General features: G+C 50.5%; 1 long non-coding RNA gene across 2 annotated transcripts in view; it reads left to right on the plus strand.

Annotated features, from left to right (window-relative positions):
- LOC125934903 (uncharacterized) overlaps positions 1-17,033 on the plus strand; it is a 63,336-nt gene extending 46,303 nt beyond the window's left edge. For both annotated transcript variants that reach the window (XR_007461565.1, XR_007461566.1), the window contains exons 2-6: positions 351-395; positions 3,582-3,672; positions 5,086-5,315; positions 13,273-13,387; positions 14,745-17,033. This is a non-coding gene — a long non-coding RNA (uncharacterized LOC125934903). The remainder of the gene's footprint in view (positions 1-350; positions 396-3,581; positions 3,673-5,085; positions 5,316-13,272; positions 13,388-14,744) is intronic.
- Positions 17,034-22,053: the final 5,020 nt, after the last annotated feature.

Here is a 22,053-nt window from a genome sequence, read left to right on the forward strand (position 1 = left end):
ACTCATTAACAGGAAGAAAAATGAAAACTCTTATTACATGTGCAGGGAGGCCAAATAATGAATTTAAGACCTAAAGAAATGACCGAGGCAGGCAGTTTTTTATACTTTTCAGACAAAGAGACAATACATTTGTGAGGAGTTGATAGGAAAAAGAAAACTCCAATTTGGGAGCTTCAATTAGTAAAGAATTCTCGTCAGAATTTAGGCTGGGCTAGTAAATTGGAATAAGTTACAAGGGTTGTTTATGTAGTCTTCTCGGCTCTAAATTTCTCATCTCTGGTGGTAAGGATGTTTCTCTACCTCTACCGAGAGGGTACCTTTCACATGGGATATATATTTCTTGATTTCAGGGAGACAGAGGAGGGTCTGAGTGTCCTTCCTGCACTGACTATCTTGTAAGTAACTTTTATTTTGAATAGTTAGTATGCCAAAATAGCACATTTGGGGCAGCCTGCCTTTGGTCTACAGAACCTTGGGTTATTTCAGTGTAAAACAAGATAATAGCTAACCCCCAGCATTATTGCAGAATAGACAGTTAATACTAAAATGCCTCATAAACCATAAGCGTTGTGCTCACTCTAGTTTAATATTACTTGGTGCAGAGCCCTAGGTGAGGAACTATAAGGGCTCCAAAGAGATGTGAAACCATTGGGCCTAGCCCTAGAAGAGCTGGCATAGATTTGGGGAAAGGAGGCACAAGGCAGGTGCAGAACTACACAGAGAGTTCAGCACATTCATTGATTGCACACATATTTACAATGTGCATTTACAATGCCTAGAGTCCTAGGCATGCTGTTATAGGTCTGTTGAAGGTTTTTGGTTAGGCCTGATGGAGAGCCTTGAAGGTCAGAGTAAGGCCCCTGGCTTGACTGTTCTGTGATAGAGGTCTCAGAAAGCTTATGTGCCATCTGTGCTCCTGAGTTCCCCTGTGGGGCAGGCCCCTGGCTCGCTGAGTCAATTTCCTCAGTCGCTCTCTGAGGGAGCAATGAGCAGAGTCCATTGTAGGGAGAGCATTTGAATCAACTATTCAGTAGGTGCCCCCCACAAAGGTCAGTGGCCTATCTGGCCACTGCAGCTGGTGGCCACAAAAGACCTGCCGAGAATCCAATATAATGGAGTGGCAAAGGCTCTAGCCGCTCTTCCCCAGGAGCGTGAGGGTGAGTTGCAAGGTGATTTCACTACTGTCGCATTCTCCCTTTAGACACAGGCTGTCCTCGAGGGCAAAAATAGCAGCTTCAGAGGCAGGAGAGTGTTGTGACATCATCCCCAGGTTCAGCCAGCAAACCCCTCTCCAGACAGCTGATCCTGCTTGCCCCGTTGGAGACCAGAGCCAAGGTCCTAGGGAATGATTTTGGTGGCTCTAGGCCCCTCCCAGCCCACTGGCTCCAGTTCTGGGCTCTGTTTATAAACAGAAATCCCTTAACGTGGTTTTTTACCTGGGTGGAGAGAAGTGCACTCAGCAGCCCTCTGTGGCTGGGCACATGCCCACCTCCAGGTCCCCAGGGCTAAGCATAGCAGACCTGCAGGGGCCTATAGTCTCTCTGGGCCAGAAGCACACAGGCTGGGCTGGAGACACTGAGGATGGCACCCAGCCTGGAGGCTGAGCTGAGGGGGAGGACATTCTGTAGTCCCTGGGAGGTAAGATGGAGGAAGGAGGAAGGGGGGGGGTGTCCAGAGAGAATAGAGGAGTTTGTGCATTGTGCACAGTGTGTGTGTGTGTGTGTGTGTGTGTGTGTGTGTGTGTGTATGCACACTGCAGCTGAAGATGGCAGGAGTGGGAACTCCATAGTCTCTACTGATTAGAAGGGTTTTGAAATTGATAAATTACTTTGTATTGGGGCAAAATGATTTGACCAGATTTCAAATGTTTCAGAGAAGGGAAGCTTCTCTTGGGCCAACTATTGATTGCGTTTAATAGAGCTGGGACTTTCTCGCTTAAAAACAACAAAATAAACATCTGAGAGAAGACACTAATTCACCTCTTTCTTCCTTCCCTCTCTCCCTTCTCTCTAAGAACAGAAAAGGACCCAAACAAGGTTGGGGTGAGGCTGGGGGCAGTGGTGATGTCAGAGCCATGGAGTTACTCTGGGGCAGATTGATGGTGGGGGGCTCAGGAGAACAGGGGACCCTGAGTTGGTCCCATTCTTCACAGATTGATTTTTGCCAACAGACACTGTCGGAGTCTTTGATAAATCACTAACCCAAGTGATGAATGCCCTGAGGCTGGGTGGGATGGGGGAAAGGATGCTGGTCTGGGAGGGAGTTCTAGAGGACAGGGGTGAGGATGGAGGGCTGGTGAGCAGAGAGAGCCAACTGACTTAAAGCTGAGTTCTAGAAATTCTGGAAGATACTCCCAGATTACTAATCCTGGCTTTATCTCTCAACAGGATTAGATCACAATCATTAACTCAACAGCACTTCAAAATTCATTTTTGTTCTGTCTCTCATCTGTCTCTTGCTGTCTGTCTCACTGTCTGCCCCTTTATCTGGCTTCCAAATGGACTCTGATGGTTTTCTCCCAGCAGAGGATTCCCTTGGGCCTGCTGGAAAATGGAAAGGAGTGTGAAGAAAGCTGGTAGCAAGTAGGTGGTTGGCAGTGGGCAGTAAGAGGAGAGGGATGAGGCAGCCTCTTGAAATATGTAGAGGTGAGGGCCCTGGGGCCAGTAGAGAGAGGGAGGGGCTGGGGGAATGAAGATATGAAATTGCAGAGCAGCTCTGGCCAGAGAGAAGCCAGTTCCAGATGTCTTATTTCTCATGGAAGGAAAGATCAGTCATGTGGTTTTCCCATCCCTCTCCCCAAAGCAGTGAGAGCAGATACCTGCCTTGACTGGGCTGAAGAATAGCAGGAAGTGTGGAGAGGAAGAGACACCAACCCAGAGCCACAGAACTGATCTCTCATCATGGCCAGAGACTGCCTTGTAGACAGCCCAGCTTGCAGACCATGAGTCTGAATTAGTTCTGGATATGTGACTTGTCCTCACTTACCTTCTGGTTCCTCACCTATAAAATGGGATAATAGAACAGATTTTCATGAGGTTTATATTAATTAAGATGACATGTACAAAATGCTTAGAACAGGACCTGGCCCATAGTGAGCATTCAGTAAATGTTATCTGGGAACGTTCTTCTTCTCCCCAATAGCAGTGCGGCAGAGTCTGAAGTCATGGAAACTCAAAATGTGTCAGCCACACTGGAGTCAAAGAGGGAGGGAGCTCCTGGCTTTACCTGAGGGTGGGGCAGTCTCCCCAAATTACTGATCCAAAGGCCAAGCCTGTTCTACATCCTGTCCCTACTGTCAGTGCTGATGTGCCATGGGCTGAGTCTCCACTGCTCTGTAAAGGCAACTGAAACTTAGTCCTTGAGATGCCTGCCAGGCTCCTAGCTGGCCGGCTGGCTTCTGCCCACACTCGTTGGGCTTGGCTCCTCCTTACCCCACCATCCAGGCTGCTGCTCCCAGGCTCCAAGCCCTGGCTCTGTCCGTGGTGCTAACACACAGCCCAGACTTGCCCACAATGCACAACTTCCCACCTCAACCATCCTCTCTTGTCCCCCAACTTTAACATCTCTGATGATCTCCCCAGTCACCAGGAATGAATTCTGAGCTCACGTTCTGGACCGCTGCCAGGAAGAAGGAAGCGACGTTAGTATAAAGAATCACACAAAAGGCCGCAGGTAATTATGTCTCTTTTAAGCTGCTAACAGGATTGGCCGTTTGATAAATGGGAGGATTTGAGGCTGTTTTGTCACTGACAAGCTGTTGTAAGATCATATTGGAAGCTGAAGACAGTTTATCTTCATGTGTGTGGGGAAGAGAGGGGAATTCTCCGTGGATTTTACACCCTCTTCAAATTAATGTGATTTCATAGGCCGTCCTGTGCACGGGAGTGAGTGATCTTTATGACTCACCCCATGATTAGATTACCTGGCTCAGCAGCCACCTCCAGCCCCTCTGAGTGCCCTCTCCTTCCCTAGGCCCCTCCCTGCTCCCATTGCTCAGGCTCTCCCTCCACCTCCAGCTCCCCTCTGACCTCCTGTAGCCCTGGTCTCAGGGCCAGCTGCTGAGCAAGCCCACAGCTCAATTACTGCTGGCTAGCCTGAGAGGCAGAAGGATCTGGTTTCTTCCATTTCTCTGGAGGGAGCAGAAGAGCAGGAGGTGGGATGGGAAGAGGGAGGCAATAGGAGAGGGAGGGAGGGAAGCAGAGGAGGAGAGAATGAAGGAGACAAAGAGGGAGTCTTACCAGAGAAACAGAGCCAAGCCAAGGTAAAGAGAAGAAAGACAAGAGGAAAGAAAAAAAAAAGTAGCAAAAGGAGAGGAAAGGTTTTTTTCTTTCATTTTAAGAATGCTGTTCTCCACAAGAACTAAGATGGCCTCCTTCCCTAAACCCCTGAATTAAGCAGGTCCCCTGGGCACTTTCTTTGATAGCTATGTTTTATCATCTTCAGAGCAATTACCACTATTATTTTGTTTATTTATTTATTTACTTTTAAAATATTTGTCCTCACCTCTAAATTAGAAGACCCATAGGGCAGGATTCATGGCTGCTATGTTCTTCTCAGGACCCCAGCACCTAGCACCTAGTAGGTCTTTGCTAAATATTATTGACTGTGTGAGGTGAAAGGTCTGAAGGACCAGGGCTGGCTTGTCCTCCTGGCAGGGATCCAGGATGGGATTGCCAAGGATTTCATCCCTGGCTGGATTTGAGGAGACATTTCTGGGGAAGGGAATGCTTCATTAGTTCTTTGGACAGAATTAAGTATCCTCCAAAAGAAAGCTTTTCAAAATGTGGTCCGTGATTCATTGCATCAGAGCCCCCTGGCAACATGCATCTTCACAAGTACTCCACATGATCTGATGCCGTGGGTCTGAAGTTCACACTTTGAGAAACACTATTCTGGGGAATGGGTGAACTGAAGGCTCCTGCTCCAGGGAGGTCTCGGCAGAGCCAGGGATCTAGGCTGCTGCTGCTGCTGCTGTGTGTGTGTGTGTGTGTGTGTGTGTGTGTGTGTGTGCGCGAGCACACATGCACGTGTGGTTGTTGCACTACCTGCAAGGGGAATGAAGAAGCTAAATTCCATTATTTCCAGGAAGTTGCCACCTCATTCTACATATACACTGGGAGCTACTTCTTTGAGAGCCCCCAAGTTTAAAGGAAAAGCTCCCTTTCCTTTGGGGAGCCTACTGGGGACAATTCCCCCACCTAACCCAGGATCCTAGAGGAAGAGGAAGACAGCAACAGATGTGAGGAGGAGAAGGACCCCTCCCTGCCCCATGCTCAGGGGCCTCTGCTCCCTAACCGTTGATGTTTCTTCAGCTGGTAAGTCATGCTTCATTTCCCAAGCAAACTGAGCAGACCACCCTCAAGCTCCAGGCCAGGCTCCCTGCCTCTTCATGAGACCTCTCCTAGACTTGTCAGCAATGTATGCTCCAGGATTGATTGACTGCCTCCCCAGCATATGCCCCCCTCCACACACACACACACACACACACACACACGCGCGCGCGCGCGCACACACTCCAAATGTCACAGCCCCGTCATACCAGACACAGGCATGGCCCACACAGGACACCTGAAACACAGCAGTAGGTTCTTGGAGGTAAAGGACAGTGTGCCTGAGCAGTGGAATAGCCTGGGTATGTTTATGCTGGACGTCCACCTGCGTCTGAGAACAGGGGGAGGAGTACAGAACACAAGGGCCAGCCAGTTTGAAAAGATAGCTCACTCTATGCCACTTCTGCCTAGTAAAATCAAGGCATGTAGATGGAACTAAGACCACCTTCCATTCATTCTACACTCCAGCAACTCTGGCCTTACTTCATGCCTCAAGCACTCCAGGCTCTCTTCTGCCTGAGTAGCACCCTTACTCATGCTGTTCCCTCTGCCTGCAATGCTCTTTTATACTCTTCCATCCCTTTCATCTGATAATCCTACCTCTCTTCCTTGCTGGACCTTTCCAGATGTCCTGGCTTTGTGCTACCACAGCTCTACATCCTCTACCACTTGCAACACTCAGCTCTCTTGTCATTATGTATTCAGTGTCTATCTTCCCCCCACTAGACTGTGAGCTCCCTGGTAGGGGGGACCATGCCTATCTTGTCTACTACCATATCCCTGGCACCACCACTCACAGTGCCTGGCATGTAGTGGACATTCAGCTGGGAAGACTGCGGCTTAAACAGAGCAACTTGTTCAATAAATGGCTCTTGAGCATCAGTGATGTGTCAAGCACAGTGGTAGACCCTGAAGATGCCCTGGTAGACAAAAAGTCACTCTTCCTCCTCTCACAGAGGCTGCAATCTGGTGGAGAGATAGATAGTTGTCAAATAATCATACAAATACTGTATGCAACTGTGACAGGTGCTTTATAGAGGTTTGTGGTGGCAACAAGGGTACACAAAAGGGGGATTTTGTTGGGTTAAGTAGGTCAGGGAAATTCCTGAGAAGGCGGTATTTCTCTGAGATGGAGATGGGTGGGTGGAGCAACAGTAGAGGAAAAGGTGTTCTGGAGAGACAGAAAAGCATGTGTGAAGGCCCTGTGGTAGAAAGGAGCATGTATTCTACAAAGAACTAAAATCCAGAAGGTCTGGAATTGTGGGGTGAAGGGGGAGGCTGGACAGCAAGCAGAAGCCAAACCATGCAGGGCCTTGTCAGGTGAGGTAAGGGATTTTTTTCTTCTTCTCAGAGCAAAGGGTTTAAATGCTGAAGAGTTTAAACAGCAGGGGGGCAGGCACAGGCAGCAGTGATATAATCAGAATTGCATTTTGAAAAGGTCACTCAGGCTTCAGTATGAAGAAGGAAGGGAGGGGCTTGAGTGAGGCAAAAAGACCAATAAGTAGTGCATTGCAGCCATCTGGGCTCAGACCACAAAGGTGCTAGTGGAGAACAAGAGAAGTAGTTTTTGAAAGACAGTTTTCAAGCAACAGCACAGGTTGGTGGCAAAACCAAGACTAAGTACCCATCGCCAGCCTTTGCACTTTCCTATAGCCATTGGCCTTTTTCTGGGCTGTCCAGTGGGCCACTGTTAAGGAGGGGTTCCCAGACTTCCCTCCAGAAGTATGCCTTGCTTTCTGACCCCCCAGATTCCCCTATTCTGTCCTGTGTTTCTCTGGTGGTGCTCATATGTGTCCTCTTTCTGGTTGGAAGACTCTTACTGGATACCCATCTAAGAGGTGGATTTCTCTTCTAGCCCCAGGTGCTTTGCATTCTGGGAACTGTAGTTCTGCAGCAGGAATGCTGGGTCTGCTCCTGACTGTGGGTCTGGCAGGCAGCCTGGTTGCCATGGCAGCAGCTGGGCTGGAGCCACCGAACCATTTCATCCACAGCTCTGCTAGCTCTGAGAGCCTCCCAGCAAGAAGGCTTGGGCTCTGGGGAGGAGGAGGAGGGAGGAAAGGAAAAGAAGGGAAGGGAGGGAGGGTAGGACCTCATGGACATTCCCCAGAGGACTGGGTTAAGCCTCACCCTGCTCTGGGGCTTGTGGACTGAATTGGAGAGAAGTCACCAGCTCATCCTCAGAGCAGGACTCTCCAGCCACTGGGAGCCAGTTCTACTGCTCCGTTCTTGTCAGTCAATCAGACCCTGTAATTCAGCTCTGTGAATGCAGAAGTCTGCACCAGACACAGAGAAAGGAGGGAACAGCTCCTTCCCCAGGGAAACATGGAGCCTGGGTAGAAAGGCAGGAAAGTCCAAAATAATTACCTAGGAAGGAAAATGTCCTGCCCATTTTTCTCCACAATAACTCCAGAATCCATTCCCTTCTCTCTGCCCCTTGGCCACGGTCCTGGTTCATTCTATCCCCCCAAGAGAAGGCTTTCTAAGACACAAATCTAGTCCTGTCACACCCCTGCTTAAAATTCTTCAATGGCTCCCCTTTGCCCACGACTGGATCAAGTCCAAGCTGTCTAGTAGGACCATTCATGGCCTCGCAAATGCTAGCCGGAGGCTCACTGTCCAGTTTCTCCTCCTGCCTCCCTTCTGCTCTAGTCATACACAAGTTTTCTCCTTCCACTTTCATAGCCCCTGCCTTTGCACATGCTCTCCTGCCTAAAATACCCTTCCCTTCCTCTTCCAGCCTCTGAAAAGACCCAATCCAGCCAAAACACCTCCTCCTCTGTGAAGTGTTCCAAAATCTTTCCCCACCTTAAATTCTTAAGGGGAAGAATTAATGGCCTGGTGCTCTGAGCTCCCAGAGCACTTTGTACATCCCTCTCAAGCACTTATCACCCATGTTGTGATTACTGTCTCTGTAGCTGCCTGCCTCTCTCTTTCTCTCTCTCTCTCTCTCTCTCTCTCTCTCTCTCTCTCTCACACACACACACACACACACACACACATGCACGCACGCACGCATGCACACACACACATATGAGCCATCCTGAGGGTCCGAGTGCTCAGCACAGTGTCTGGCACAAGGTTGGCACTCAATAAATGGTAAATGAGATTGACTTCACCAAAGGAAGGCTATTAGAGCCTTCACCACTCTCCCATTCTCTCCCTTCCTGGGCTCTCTGCCTTTCCTGGGCCCCTTCCCCCACCTGCTCCTCCTACAGGGCTGCATACCTCACACACAACAGCAGACTGGCAGGCCCTATTGAGTGGTGCCTTCTAGTCTGGGCAAGGGTGGCATGGCACCTGCATATGGAGGCTGCAAGCCTCCGCATGTCACTAGGAATGTACATCAAGTCACACCTAGGTCTCCAGAGAGGAGGTACCCCTGTCTTAAATGGAGTCATGATTTATGGACCCAGCTCCTGGAACTGAAAAAAACAATTAGGCTTCCCTGCTTCTCCATCTGGCAGCAAGATAATTCCAGGAAAGTCCTTCCCCCTGGGCAGAGGCTCCCTCTGCCTTGCCTTCAGCCCTGAGGCTTTTCCATCCGACCCCCCCACCCCACCTCTGTCACCTTACTCCCTGGTCAGTAGTCCAAGCTTCCTGGGCTAGCTTTCCTTGCATTAAAATCCTGACTCCACCATGTAACATCTGGGAAGCTTTTTCCAGGTTTCCATCCTCTGTCTCATTTTCCCACCATATTAAGAGGATAAAAAAATAACCTGCCTAGATCATTCATTCATTGGTGTTCATCCATCGTCTGTCTGTCCATCTGTCCACCCATCCATTTACATATTCCCATGCATGAAGATTTATTAGGTGCCTACTGTGGGCCAAGTACTGAGTTAATCACTAAGGATGTAGAAGTGTATCAGGAAGACATGATCTCTGCACTCAAGGATCTTATAGTCTGTATGGGGAAGACCAGCTGCAAATTGTTCTAGGGTGGAAATGCAGACTATCAAGTAATGTTCAGGCCTGATCTGGGACCTCAGTATTTATTTCCTCAGTGACTGTGCACCTGTGATATGGCAAGTATGGAGGATAAGCACAAATGCAGACAGGCCCTCCCTTCACTATTCTCAGTGCAAACAGAGACAGACACAGCACAGAGAGGACACAGCCTCACCGTATACTACAAGTAGGAGAGGGCCAGGAAAGTCTGTGAACTCTGCAGCTGAAAACAGGGGACCCAGACTCCCCAAGGCCCTAGGGAGGAGTCCCTGAGATGGGAGGTGGGGTCCTTTCACCGGTAAAGGTGAAAATGAATGGGCAGAGCCTTAGTAGCACTAACTGGGCCAAGGCAAGAAGCAGCCTTGCCTGGGTAGGGTGTAGGAATCATGAAGCAACGGGCTCCCACAGAGGAGGTTGAGAGATGGCAGGAGTGCTGGCTACTTTGGGGCTGGAGAGGTTGGCAGGTTCCCAGAGCACATGGAGACTACTGTCAGCCCACGCTCTGCCATTCAGCAAGACCTTTATTTTCTCTCTTCTGGAAGAGCCTGGTCCAGGTGTCAGTGAAGTGAGGGGGTGCGGAGGACAGAGGCCTGCATGGTGCTGGCTCAAACTGTTCTCCATAGTGTAGCCCCTAATGCCAAGCCCACAGTCCTGAACAGCTCCCCAGGCCCTCCCTCTTCTCTGGCTGCTGGAAATCAGTGTCTTGACTCAAAGGGGTACAGGCTCCAAGCTCGGAGGAAGATAGAAAGTAAGAGGGAATGAGGAATAGGGTGGGTGAGTGGACATCCATCAGTGACCCTCAGTGTTTCCAGAGAAAAAAACCACCAGCTTGCTCTGTGAGTCTGGGTCTCAGTTCCTCCAACTATAAAACGGTGGGGTTGGGCTCACTGTAAGGGCTCTTTGGCTTCTGCTCCTGAGAAATGGTAGAGGGTGACTCTGCCTCTACTAAGAGACCTAAATCAGCATTTGTTGACATTTCCCAGGATGCCCTAGGTGCTGGTGACATTTCAGAGACTTGATCCCTGAGGGGGCTGGAAGATACAGAGCTGACCCCATGGCCCCTGCTCCAGGCCCAGATGAGCTTAGGCCACAGCCCCACCCCTTGCCCCGGCCTGAGACAAGCCTCTCATTCCAAACAGCAGCAAAATATAATTTTCTGGGGTTGGTCCTGAGATGGCAGGAGCACTGAGATCCCTCTTTGAAAATGCTGACTAGAGGGCAACTCTGGGCCCAGAGCTTTCCTTACTAAGCCTCAATGTCTACATCTGTAAAATGGAGCCCATAATCCCTGCCTCCTTCACAGAATAGTTGTGCGGGCTCCAGTGAGAAAAAGGAAGTGTTTCATAAACTGTGGGTTGTTGTGCAAGTGTAAAGGACTCTGATGAGGACATTAAGCCCTAGAGTGGGCACAGTGGGGGAGTGGGGGGATGGAGTGTGGAAGGGGTTAACTGGGTGAAGGGGCTAGAGGAACCAGGTGAGATTCCGGCAAGTTCATGGGCTGGAGAGAGCTGCTTGGTGGGTAGAAGCCAGCAGAGGAGACCCAGGGAACTTCTGATGCCCTGGTTAATGCTGACAGATGGCTATAGAACTGTCAGCAGCGTCAGTATCAGCCCACATAAGGCAGAGACTCTCTTGCTAGTTAAAACTTGAGACTCTTTAGTCTCAAGATGGAGGAAGACCAGCTTGAGAGGCTAGATCAGGGTGATTGTAAAGTGCTCAGAATTTAGGGTCATAAGAACTAATCCTGGCTTCATTGATCACTAACTCTTTGGCCTTAGGCAACTACTTTACCTCTTGGGGTCTCATTTTCTTCACCTGTAAAATGGGGGGAACGGTAGTAATAATGTATACTTTGCAGGTTTGTTGGGAGGATCAAAGAAGCTAATTTTAGTACATGCTACCACATGGCCCATGCTAAGCTGCCTCATTGGCACTATTGTTAGTGGCATGGAGTAGGGTTGGGCCTTTCCATTTCTGGTCAGACTAGTTTACAGAGAGGGGAATCCCTTTCCTCACAGATTTTCACTTAAATGTGTACGAGGCACCTAATGTGCACCTGACTCAGTGTGATAGGAAAGACGACAAAAACTTGACTACTAGACAGATTCCTAGTTTGTTGATTGTGTGAGCTTGAGGGACTTTCCCAATCTGAAATTCAGTTTTCTCATCTTTAAAAATCCATAATCAGGGGCGCCTGGGTGGCTCAGTTGGTTACGCGTTTGACTTCAGCTCAGGTCATGATCTCATGGTTCGTGAGTTCGAGCCCCACATCGGGCTTTCTGCTGTCAGTGCAGAGACCTCTTTGGGTCCTCTGTCCACTCTTTCTCTGCCCCTCCCCCACTCTCTCTCTCTCTCAAAACAAACATTGAAAAAAATTTTTAATCCATAATCAGGCAAAGATTATGGACTAGCATTAAAAAACATTAGGAGAATGGTTGTTGGGGAAATCAACATCTGTTTGGAGCCAGGGTAACCCACAAATGTTATTTTCTAGAAACAAGGTGGGAAGAAAATCATAACTATCATCAGCTGGTGTCTCTCTGAGTGTTTCTAATGGTGGAAAGATTAATATTATGTGTCTTCTGACATGATGCAAAGTGAAGTAAATGACATTACCTCACATGTGTTCTAGCTAAAAACATTTAACTTGAATTATTCTAGCCCTTAGATCTAACTTCTGGTTTACAGGAAGTAAACCAGCACAAGGAAGTAACCAGACACTCGAAGAAGGGAAATTCTATAGGGAAACTGATCTGAATGTTTCATAGGTCAGTGGCCAGAAAAAAAAAAAGCAGGGAGAATGCATCATCTTAAAGAATTTAATGCACATAATGATCAGATGCCATGTGTGACCCTAAACTGGGTTCTGACCAATTGTAAAGAATTTGGGGGGGGGTCAATTGGGGATCAAATGGGATATTAAAAGGTCAGGTACAGGAAGAGGATTCTCTAAGGAGAATCCCTTCCAAGACTCCATCTCTGGTTCTAGCATCCGCAGAGCCCGGTAAGGCTGGAGAGGAGAGAGAAAAGTCTGTCCCAGTCTGATAGGGGGATGGGGTAGAGACATGATGTGTGCTGGGGGGGCCCTCTAGTACAGGTAGAGGTGCAGTGGTGAGGGAGGGAGCTGGAAGAGGAAAGCCTTCTAGGGACTTCAAGCCATTGAGGTGGTCCCCTACAGCTGGAGAGGAGATCCTGTGTGCATGTGGGGGATAGTGTGTGTGTGTGTGTGTGTGTGTGTGTGTGTGTGTGTGTGTGTAGCACCCCATTATCCCCAGCTCCACCCTCAGAGCCTGTTGGGCTTCTTGCTCATTAGGCCGACATCTCCTGCTTAATAAAAAATACATGAATAAATAAATAATAACAGCCATAACCTAGAGGAAACCGCTTTCCACTCTTTTCTGTTTCCCTAGCTCCTTCCTCCCAGGAGCTGTCCTTGGGGGCTCCCAGGCTGGGTCTGTCTGTAAACGCCTTCCCTCCCTTCCCCTAGTGCTATAGGCACCCCTCCTTTCAGGAGGGGACTGGGGGTGGTGTTTTTAGGGTGACTGAACAGGCCTTCTGTGCCCCAGTCTGCTCCTGGAGAAGCAGGGGATGAGAGAAGTCTGGAAAGAGGTCTTCTCTCTCAGCTTTCAGGAAGAAGGCAGCAACAGCTGAGCCTTTAGGACCAGTACTAGCAGTGGTTGCCAACCCACAGCTACCCCAAGTCAGGGAGGGGCCAAGGACAGAGGGTGAAGGAAGGAACTGGAAGGTGGCACAACTAGAGTTTCAGGGTCAAACAGGAGCTGGAATTTGCATAAGGTGGGGGAGGGGTCTTGACCCACACCCAACTATCAAGAGAGAAGATAACCTTCCTCAGAAGGAACAATAGTCACTTTTTTTCTCCTGTCAGTCTCATGGTGATCCCTTTCTCTGTCCTTACGTGTCTCACACGCTCTGTCTCTATTTGTCTCTCCACTGCCTTCTCTTCCACTTTTATTTCCTTCCTTACCGGGGTCAGTATGCCGTGGAGATGTTGGCCAGGAGTGATCAACAAAGTGACTCCTCAAAGCTACGAAGAAGCAAGCCTGACCCCAGACCTGGTGGTTCAGGACCATGGAGAGCATCCTACATAGGTAAGGCCCTCTCCCAAAAGAATTGGATTGCCAGGAGAGAGTAGGAGAGAGCTGGTGAGGTGGAAGTAAGGGAGAGATAGTGGAGGGAAAGGCACAGATGAAAGTGAGGCTTATTCCCAGCCTGGCCCTCCTAGCCTGGGTGACTCTGAACTGGGACTCAGAAATACTGCTACCCTGGACCAAAGGCCCCCCACTACCACATCAAAAAGAATGGGAGGGGGGAGGACAGCCTGGGCTCTGGGGTGTGAGATTCTGGAGGACAGCTCTTGCTGGGATGTTCTGGGAACCTTTGTACGTAGAGTACAAAGCTAAACAAATGAATAGATTAGGGTTTGAGGTATTTTTTTTCAATTTTTTAATTGTGGTAAAGTACTTGTACATTTACCATCTTAACCATTTTTAAGTATACACAGTTCAGTGATATTAAATACATTCAGATCATATTTTTTTCAAGAGAATGGAATTGCCCTTAGGCAGACTTTGGGAGGCTGTGTAGGTATGTTATGTGTAGATGAGAGAAGGGCATAGTTACAACCCCTACAGGTGAGGGGTGCCCAAAGGTAGGGAAAGTAGGAGGTACGGACCAGGACCAGGACCTATTAGGCCTGTTCATTCTGGCAGCTGCAGGGTGGGTGTGAGGGGTCAGGAAGAGACTTCCCTGGCCCCAGCTCAGAACTAATGGGACCCAGGAGTCTCCTCTTCCACCTAGCAGTTCCCTCTGGATGGAGCCAGGAGCCAGATTTCAGAAGCAATCCAGATGTTCAGGGGAGATACAGGGAAGTGGAGCAGATGGGGCCTGGGATTCCTGAGGGGGCTGAGGGGAGGAGGCCAGCAGCTGGAGGGTGTGCTAGGACACGTGCTAGAGCTGAGGCTGGCTCCAACATGTGCCAGGGCATGTGCCACATGGTGTGCCTAGGACATAGTACTTGGGTAGAGTGCAGCCTAGGTCAGGTGGCCCTTTGTGCTTTCTCTATACTGGCTACTAAGATCTGTCCTGAGCTGCCTCTAGCTGTGGCAGGGCCTGAGGGGTAAAACCTCTCTGCCACATGCTGTGCCAGGGTACAGAAGTGAGGAAGACAGACCCTGCCCTGCCTGTGGGGAGCTTAGCCTTTCTTCTGATGTACAACTTTGGCTTGGACACGCAGGACTCACCTGTCCTCCCTGAGTCCAGAGTGTCCACTTTTTTAAAAAATATGAAATTTATTGTCAAATTGGTTTCCATACAACACCCAGTGCCCATCCCAACAGGTGCCCTCCTCAATACACATCACCCACCCACTCCTCCCTCCCACTCCCCGTCATCCCTTTCTCAACCGGTTCTCACTTTTCAAGAGTCTCTTATGTTTTGGCTCCCCAGAGTGGCCACTTTTTATGGACTCAGGAGGAAAGCCTGCTAAGAGGCCTGAGTGAGACAACCCAAGCTGTTTGTCATCTACCCCAGGAGGCTGCAGCTCATCTTCCCACCCAGAGCCTCGGTCCCTGGCCCTGTCATCCCTGCCGGTCACTGCAGTTTCTGTGGATCTGGGAAAAGGGTGGACCAAGGAAAAGAATCTGGAACTGGTGTTTGCTCCTGCCTGCCCTGAGAACTTGAGGGCCCAGAGGCTTTTACTACCCACCCCCACTTTGCTATATGTGGCTATGGTCACCTCACCATCCTCACACTAGCCTGGTCATGACAATGGTCATGAGCCCCATTTAGTAGATAAGCAAAATAAGGTGCAGAGAAGTAAAACCACTTGTTGAAGGCATACCTCTTCAACAAAGCCAGGATTCGAACCTAAGTTTGCATGATTTTTTCCCCCTAAAATTCCACCTCTAGGCAAGTGGGTAACATTGGCTGTGCACACTAACCAGCTGTGTGGCTCTGGACAAATAAGTGCCTTTTCCTTGCTGGACCTCCATTTTCCTATTTATAAAATGAAAAGGTGTATTTTGAAGAAGGGGGCCAGTGAGGACAGACTGTGATCAGAGGGTACTCTGACTGAGGGCAAGACAGTGAACAGTTTCCTGGGGGGAAACTGCCAGACCCTGGGGGGCACCCCAAGATGTCAAAATGCTCAGCAGGTGTGGGCTCCTCTGTAGGCTATAGTGATGGGATTGGGGTGGAGTCTGGGGGAGGCCAGGCACTGAAACCAAATCCTGCCTGCTGGGGAGGGAGAGCAGAGGGAGGTCTGGGGTAGAGAGTAGGGCTGGTTGGGCAGGCCAAAGCCAAGCAGGCAGAGCCAGGCAGGCAGAGCAGAATGAGGCTCAAAGCTCTAGGGCTTTACAAATGGATTTTGCTGAAATGGAAATTTCCACCCATCCCTGAAATGAGCCTGGCAGTGAAGCCAGGTCTGGTAGGGCTGCAGCAGCTGGGGATGTGGACAGGGACAAAAGCCAAACTGTCAAAACTCCTCAGACCTACCCACCCCTCCCCTTGTTACCCGTATTCCTCTCCCTCCACTCCTCTCCCCTGCTCAGGTCCTCTGGATCCTCAGGAATCTTCAGAATCCTCACACCTTTGTGTACCTTTCTCACTTTCTCCCTCAACCACTTTGTGCCCCTTACACCCCTGCACACCTGACACGCCCTCCCCCTCCCACTCGTTCTCACACTGCCTTTTCACCCCTCACACCCCTCACGCCTCCCCGCCCTCCACCTCACACACCCACACACACCTGACACTCTCTCCACCTCCTACTTTATCCTCATACTGCCCTTTCACCCCTCACCTCCTCTCCTTCCCTTACCTGGGCTCATACCACTCCCCCATACACCCTCTCCCATACCTGACACACCCCTCACCTCCTGTTTCACTCCTTGCACTTCACTGCTCCTGGGCTTACACCCTTCACTCCTCACACACTTTTTCCCTCCACTCCTCACCCCTTCCTCACACCACTTTCTGGAACCCTCTCCTGCTCCTGACACCCCATCACCCCTGGTTTCACTCCTCTCACCTACTTATTGCCCTCCATCAGTAACCATGAGGGCCAAATATCTCCTGGTGAAGAGCGGGGTGCTACACCCAGGACTCCTGAGGGCTGCTGTGTGAATGAGCAGGCCAAGGCTTGCCAGGCCCTTGCCTCACACACAGGAAGTGCCCCATGTAAGTGTTGATCTTGTTTGTTGCCATGTTTGTAGCTAATTGATACTTTGTGCCAGGCCCTTTGCCCCACAGTGCTGGGTGGGAGTGTGTGTGTGGGGAGCATATGTGCCATGTCAGGAGAGCTGGTGAAAATACCAAAAACTGTTCTGGGGAGGGGCCAGGGATAAATCTGATCGAGCAGGTCCCTAGGGCTCGAGTAATGGTAGAAGTGCTAACTAGACTACTGGGAAATGTGAGCCACGCCCATCATTAAAGAGGTGCCCGCTAACATGTGGCAGTGGGGCTCTCCCTCCGCAGCTCCCACCTCCAGACAAACCAGAGGGAGACACTCTAACCTGGGCATGCTTTCCTCCCTAGGCCACTGCACTGGGGTGTGGAGGGCAGGGAGGGAGAGGGGATGCTGCCTTCCTATCACCAAGAAGTTCTCACAGAAGTTGAGAGGAAGAGGACAGGGGACTGCCTGAGATGGGGAGGGTCTCTGGAGGGTCCCCCTCCTGGGTGAGTGAGGAAAATGGAGGGAAACAGAATACAGGAGCCAAATGTAGGAGGCAGAAGGGATGTGGGGCTTGACTTGCTGTGCATTCTTTTGTGGAACTTCTTGTTCCAAGCATTCAAGGCCTAGGTGGGAATGGGGGACTGGCCTGGCACCTCACAAAGTTGTGATGCCAGGAGAGTCTGGGACCCCCATGACTGCAGAGAATGAGTGCCTTCTGGCAAGTGGAGAACAGGGGACAAGTTGTTGGGGCAGCATTCAGTGAGGAAGGTCCTGAGGGCTGGATGAATGGGGACTACCAGTCAGAGAGCCAGCCCCAGGACCCAGTGTGAACCTGAGAGGGTGGGCGAGAGGGGAATCTGGCCAGAGATGGGAGTCTGGAGGCATGCAGGGGCATGTGTGGAGGGACTCCCCCAGGGCAGGGGCCGTGGAGCACAGCCACATGCCCTCCTCCTCTAATCACATGTTGACATATTACTCATTATTAATTAAATAGGAGCTCTGAGTTGCTCTAGGCCTCCTCCTGTGACAGTCCCAAGTGCTGGGCACCAGGCTGCGAGCCCAGGCTGGGCAGGACCACTGGATGGAAAGAAAGGGCTGGGGATGGGATTAGAGGTGGTAGGTGAAGGGAGACACACAGGGGCAGTCTTTGTCCATTTCAATGACAAGTGACCCTGAGTCTGGGGTCTGGGGTCTGAGGGCAAGGGTCAGGAACAAGGAGCCTACACATTGGGGGAGCTGAGGAAGGGTGGAGAGTTGTCAAGGCCAGAGGAGGTATGGAGAGGCCAGGGGTGGGCTGTGTCTCCAGTAAGGGGAACATGTGCTGCACCAAGGGGGGCGGCCTGTGAGCGAGGCCACACAGGCTTTGCACTTGTGGGGTTGGTCTTCTGAAACTGGGTCTGTGTCACTGCTGTCAGGAACACCCAGTGCTGCGGGGGAGGGGAGGAAACACGGTGGATTGAATTACCTTTCAAGTCTAAAGCCTGGATTCCTCTGGGCCTTGCAGGTGGGCGTGTGTGCACACATTCCCGAGAGCATTGTGGGATGTTGGCTGTCACTAGGGATCCAGGAGGCTCACTCCAGCTCCTTGAGTTCTAGTTTCCTTTCCACAGGCAAGGAAAAAGAGGGGCCTCTGATGCTGGGGGGAAAGGGATAGGATATCTGACCCAGTCCCAGTTTACAGACCCTCAGACAAGACTGGGAAGACTTGGTTCAAACTCTGATTCTGCCTTGTTCTAGCCACATGTGACCTTGGCACATGACTTAAGCTCCCTGGTTTCCTCACCTAAAAAGAGGATAAAAATAATGATAACAGTGGCATGAGCCAGCCAGACTATGTGCCAAGCACTGTGCTAAGCACTTTCTTTCTTTATATCCTCACACAGCCATAGAGGGTAGGTATTATTGATCTCCCCATTTTATAGATGAGGAAACAAGGGCTCAGAGAGGTTAAGTGATTTTACTAAAGTCACACAGCTGGTAAATGACAAGGTTGGGACTCTGATCTCAGATCCTTACCCTGAATGATGTATGGTACCCGCATCTCAAGGTTGCTGTGAAGAGTAAATGAGATAATGTACATAAACAAGTATTTAGCCCAGTACCTGGCACACAGTGAGTGCTCAGGAAACAATGTTAATGTTTGTATTTATGCATTTGTACAGGTGCTCTGAGGTTTCCTTTTATGCTCCTTAGATGGCAGGGGGCTGAAGGGAGGATGGAGAAGCTGGTTGTAGGGTTGGGGGCTGGGAAGGGAGTGGCAGGGAGGCTGTGGTCCAGGGGGCAGGTAGGCAGAGGTAGGAAGGGAGGGCTGGGTACAAAAAGCAGAGGAGGGTGGGGCAAGCAGTGTAGAGGAAAAGGAAGTGAGTGACTATGTATTTACTTAAAGATTTTGCTCCGGCGATCACCTCATTGGCCAGACATCTGGTTTCCCTGGACATCCCCAGGGAATGTAAGTCAGACAGCATTACTTCAGCAGCTCCAATGCCATCCACCCCAGGCTCGCTTGCACTGGCTGGCTCACAAGGCTCAGGACACTATCGTGCAGAATGCGGCCAAGAGAGTAGTGAGTCTGCCCCTGGAGCTCACTGGGAAGGGGTAGGAATCCCTTCTAGTTGCTGGTCACTCTCCTCTTACCTGCTCAGAGCTACAGACAGTGGGGTTCGACTCTTCCACACACTCTACCTACCCATCCTGTCCTTCCCTCGTAGGTATGGGGATTGGGGGTTGTTAGGGGCTGAAGAGGGCACTGAGTAAGCACCCTCTTCCATGCCTTTCCCCTCCTTAGTCACCTGGAGAGGAGATCCAATGGAGGGAGGCCCACCAGGCAGCTGCCTGGGGCACCCATCTCTACGGAGCACTAAAGCTTCAGTGGTCACTTAACGAATCGGAAAAGAGTATTTAAAAAAGAGCATTTACTAGGTTTGAGCCTCCGGGTGGGGGGCGGGGGTTGGCAGGAACACTTCCATAAGCTGCCAGGCACAGAGGTGAGATTCCCATGGGGTGCTCAGACTAGGACAATTGTTCATTAAACTCCTTTAGGAGGAGGGGAGACCTGGAGAACCAAAGGGTTTCGGTGTAGCTCAGTACAACTGGCAAGGTTAGGACCAGAGTTGAATTGTTTTGGCTGATGGAAGAAAGGCTGAGCGCTGCAGCCTGCACTCCGGGGGGTAGGGGGGAGCTTTCTGCCCAGTCCCTACACAGCGTCTTTTCCAAATAAATATTGAACAAATATTGAAAGAGTGTTGGTTGGAAGAGGCACCGAATTATTAGCATGCCCTTGGCTCTCTTATTTGTTAGTCCAGTCCTGTTGCGAAAGTACCCTAATGATGGCTTTAATGATTCCCTTCCTGTCTTGGGTCCTGACTGCATCTGTTCAATCATTTATTCATTCCTTCAGGCACTCATTCAACAGATATTTCTGAGCACCTACTGTGTGCCAGGCACTGTTCCAGGTACTGGGGATACACAGCAAACTGCTTCCTCTCTCCCACTTGTCACCCCATGTGTGATTGAACCAGCAGAGATCTAGAGTCTTTCATGTGCCTAGATTGGGATTGGGGTAGGGGTGGGGGATCGGAGGTGGTTTCAGGCTTGGTCTCTGTCCCAGGAGAAAGTCATCCCCTTGGGGGCATGGATCCATAGCAGAGGCATCTTTTTTGTCCTTGTCCCTAGCCCAGCACCAGCTTTTCATGCCCTCAGGACGTGGTGTGTGCTTATAAATTCATGCAGTGTTCAGGAAGGGGTGTGTGTGTGTGTGTGTGTGTGTGTGTGTGTGTGTGTGTTTCTCCCTGAGTAGAGCTCCAGTCTGGGCAGCTGGAGTGGGGAGTGGGGTGCCAGAGGGAAAAGGCAGAGGATGCCAGGCTCCTCCCCTAACCCCTACTGTAGACCCGTCCAGGGGTTCTCTGCTGGTGCCACTGCCTGTAGGAAGGGAGCATCCAAATATGGGACTAAGTCAGCAATGGTTTCTCTCAATCACCACAGGAGAGGACCTGCAGGAAGGCCAAGAGGCAGGAGGGACCCTAGGGCTTGAAAGGCATCCTCCCTGAGAAATGTAAGACATTCCTAGAGCACATGCTCCCCTCCCCCACTGCTACCACTGAGATTGCTCCATTTAGCTGTCTGGGCTTCTGGGCATTATTCCAATATTGAAAGGTATGGAGGGGGCCGGGTCCTGATAGCCCTGCCCCCACACCTTACATGGCTTGGAGGAAGAGGGGCAGGAAATCCTGAAGTCAGGTGTTCTACTCCTCTAGATTGTAGCCCTGACCTGGACCCCCCACCCCCACCCCCACCCCTAAAGTCAGAGACAAATGAGAATGTTCCTGAAGAGGCTTTGGGGAAAGCAGCAAATCCTCTCCACCCCAACCCTGTGTCCTGGGCCAGGGCTGCCACAGCAAAGGAAGGTTGGGGGAGGCAGAAGGTGTATGGGGGGGAAACTGGCAGCTGAGGCTCATGTGCCAAGAAGGGGGAAGCTATGTCTGCACAGGCATCCCCCCACCACACTGTCTGACAGAATGAGCTGCGTCCTTGCGTCTCTATTTTTAGTCAGAACTGGAAGGAAAGGAAGTTCGGGGGCCAAGCCACCAGCCCCAGCTCCTGCTGCCAGCACCCATAGCACGTGGTGCAGGGGGGAGGGGGGCAGGAGGAGCCCAACTCCTCAGGGAGGCAGGATGGTGCTCCCTCCCACCTGCCAGCACAGGTGCTGGGCCTGATGGATAGGATGAAGGGACATACTCTGGATTGGGGCTGGGGAGGAAGTGCTGCCTCCTCTCTCTGCCCAAACACTGGCACTGCACTAGGTTTACCTGACATAGTAGAATCTCCTGAAATAGGACTTAGGTAGCTCTGTGATACTTTCTGTTGCGGGTTCCGTGAGTGGAGCCCCCACCCCCCACATTTCCTGCTTCAAGATTTAAACATCTTGACCTCTGTTACTCTTCTTCACTGGGAGACTGGTATGAGGCATGAACCCATAGTCTCTCCTTCACCAGCCCAGCAGCAGAGCTGGGGGCAAAGAGGGTGGAATTTTCCAGTGTTCCTACTTCACAGCAGAAGGACTCCCTGACTTAAATTCCACAGCTGCTATGGTCACTACCTGTGGGTCAGGGAAAGGCACTTTGGGTGGCAGTTTAGTTGTTAGAGTTTAGCTCTGCAGTCAGATAGACCTGAGTTCAAATCCTAACTCCTCTACATACTAGCTGTGTGACATAGAGGAAGTGGCTAAACCTCTCTGGATCTCTGTTTTCTTGTCTGAAAATTGGATAATTATAGTACCTGCCCCATAGGATTGCTGAAGATTAAATGAGATAATGTGAGAAAATACACGTAGTAAGTACTTAACTATTAGTTAATGAAATTTTAAAAATATTTACCTATCTTTGAGAGAGGGGGGAGGGTCAGACAGAGAGGGAGACAGAGAATCCCCAAGCAGGTTCTGTGCTGACAGCACAGAACCTGACACAGGGCTCGAACCCACAAACCGTGAGAACATGACCCAAGCCAAAATCAAGTATCAGAAGCTTAACTTGAGTGAGCCACCCAGGTGCCTCTAGTTAATGAAAATTTAAAAGCAGAGCCCAGTCC

The sequence above is a fragment of the Panthera uncia genome (assembly GCF_023721935.1).
Source record: "Panthera uncia isolate 11264 chromosome A1 unlocalized genomic scaffold, Puncia_PCG_1.0 HiC_scaffold_17, whole genome shotgun sequence".
NCBI classification, from domain to species: Eukaryota; Metazoa; Chordata; class Mammalia; order Carnivora; family Felidae; genus Panthera; species Panthera uncia.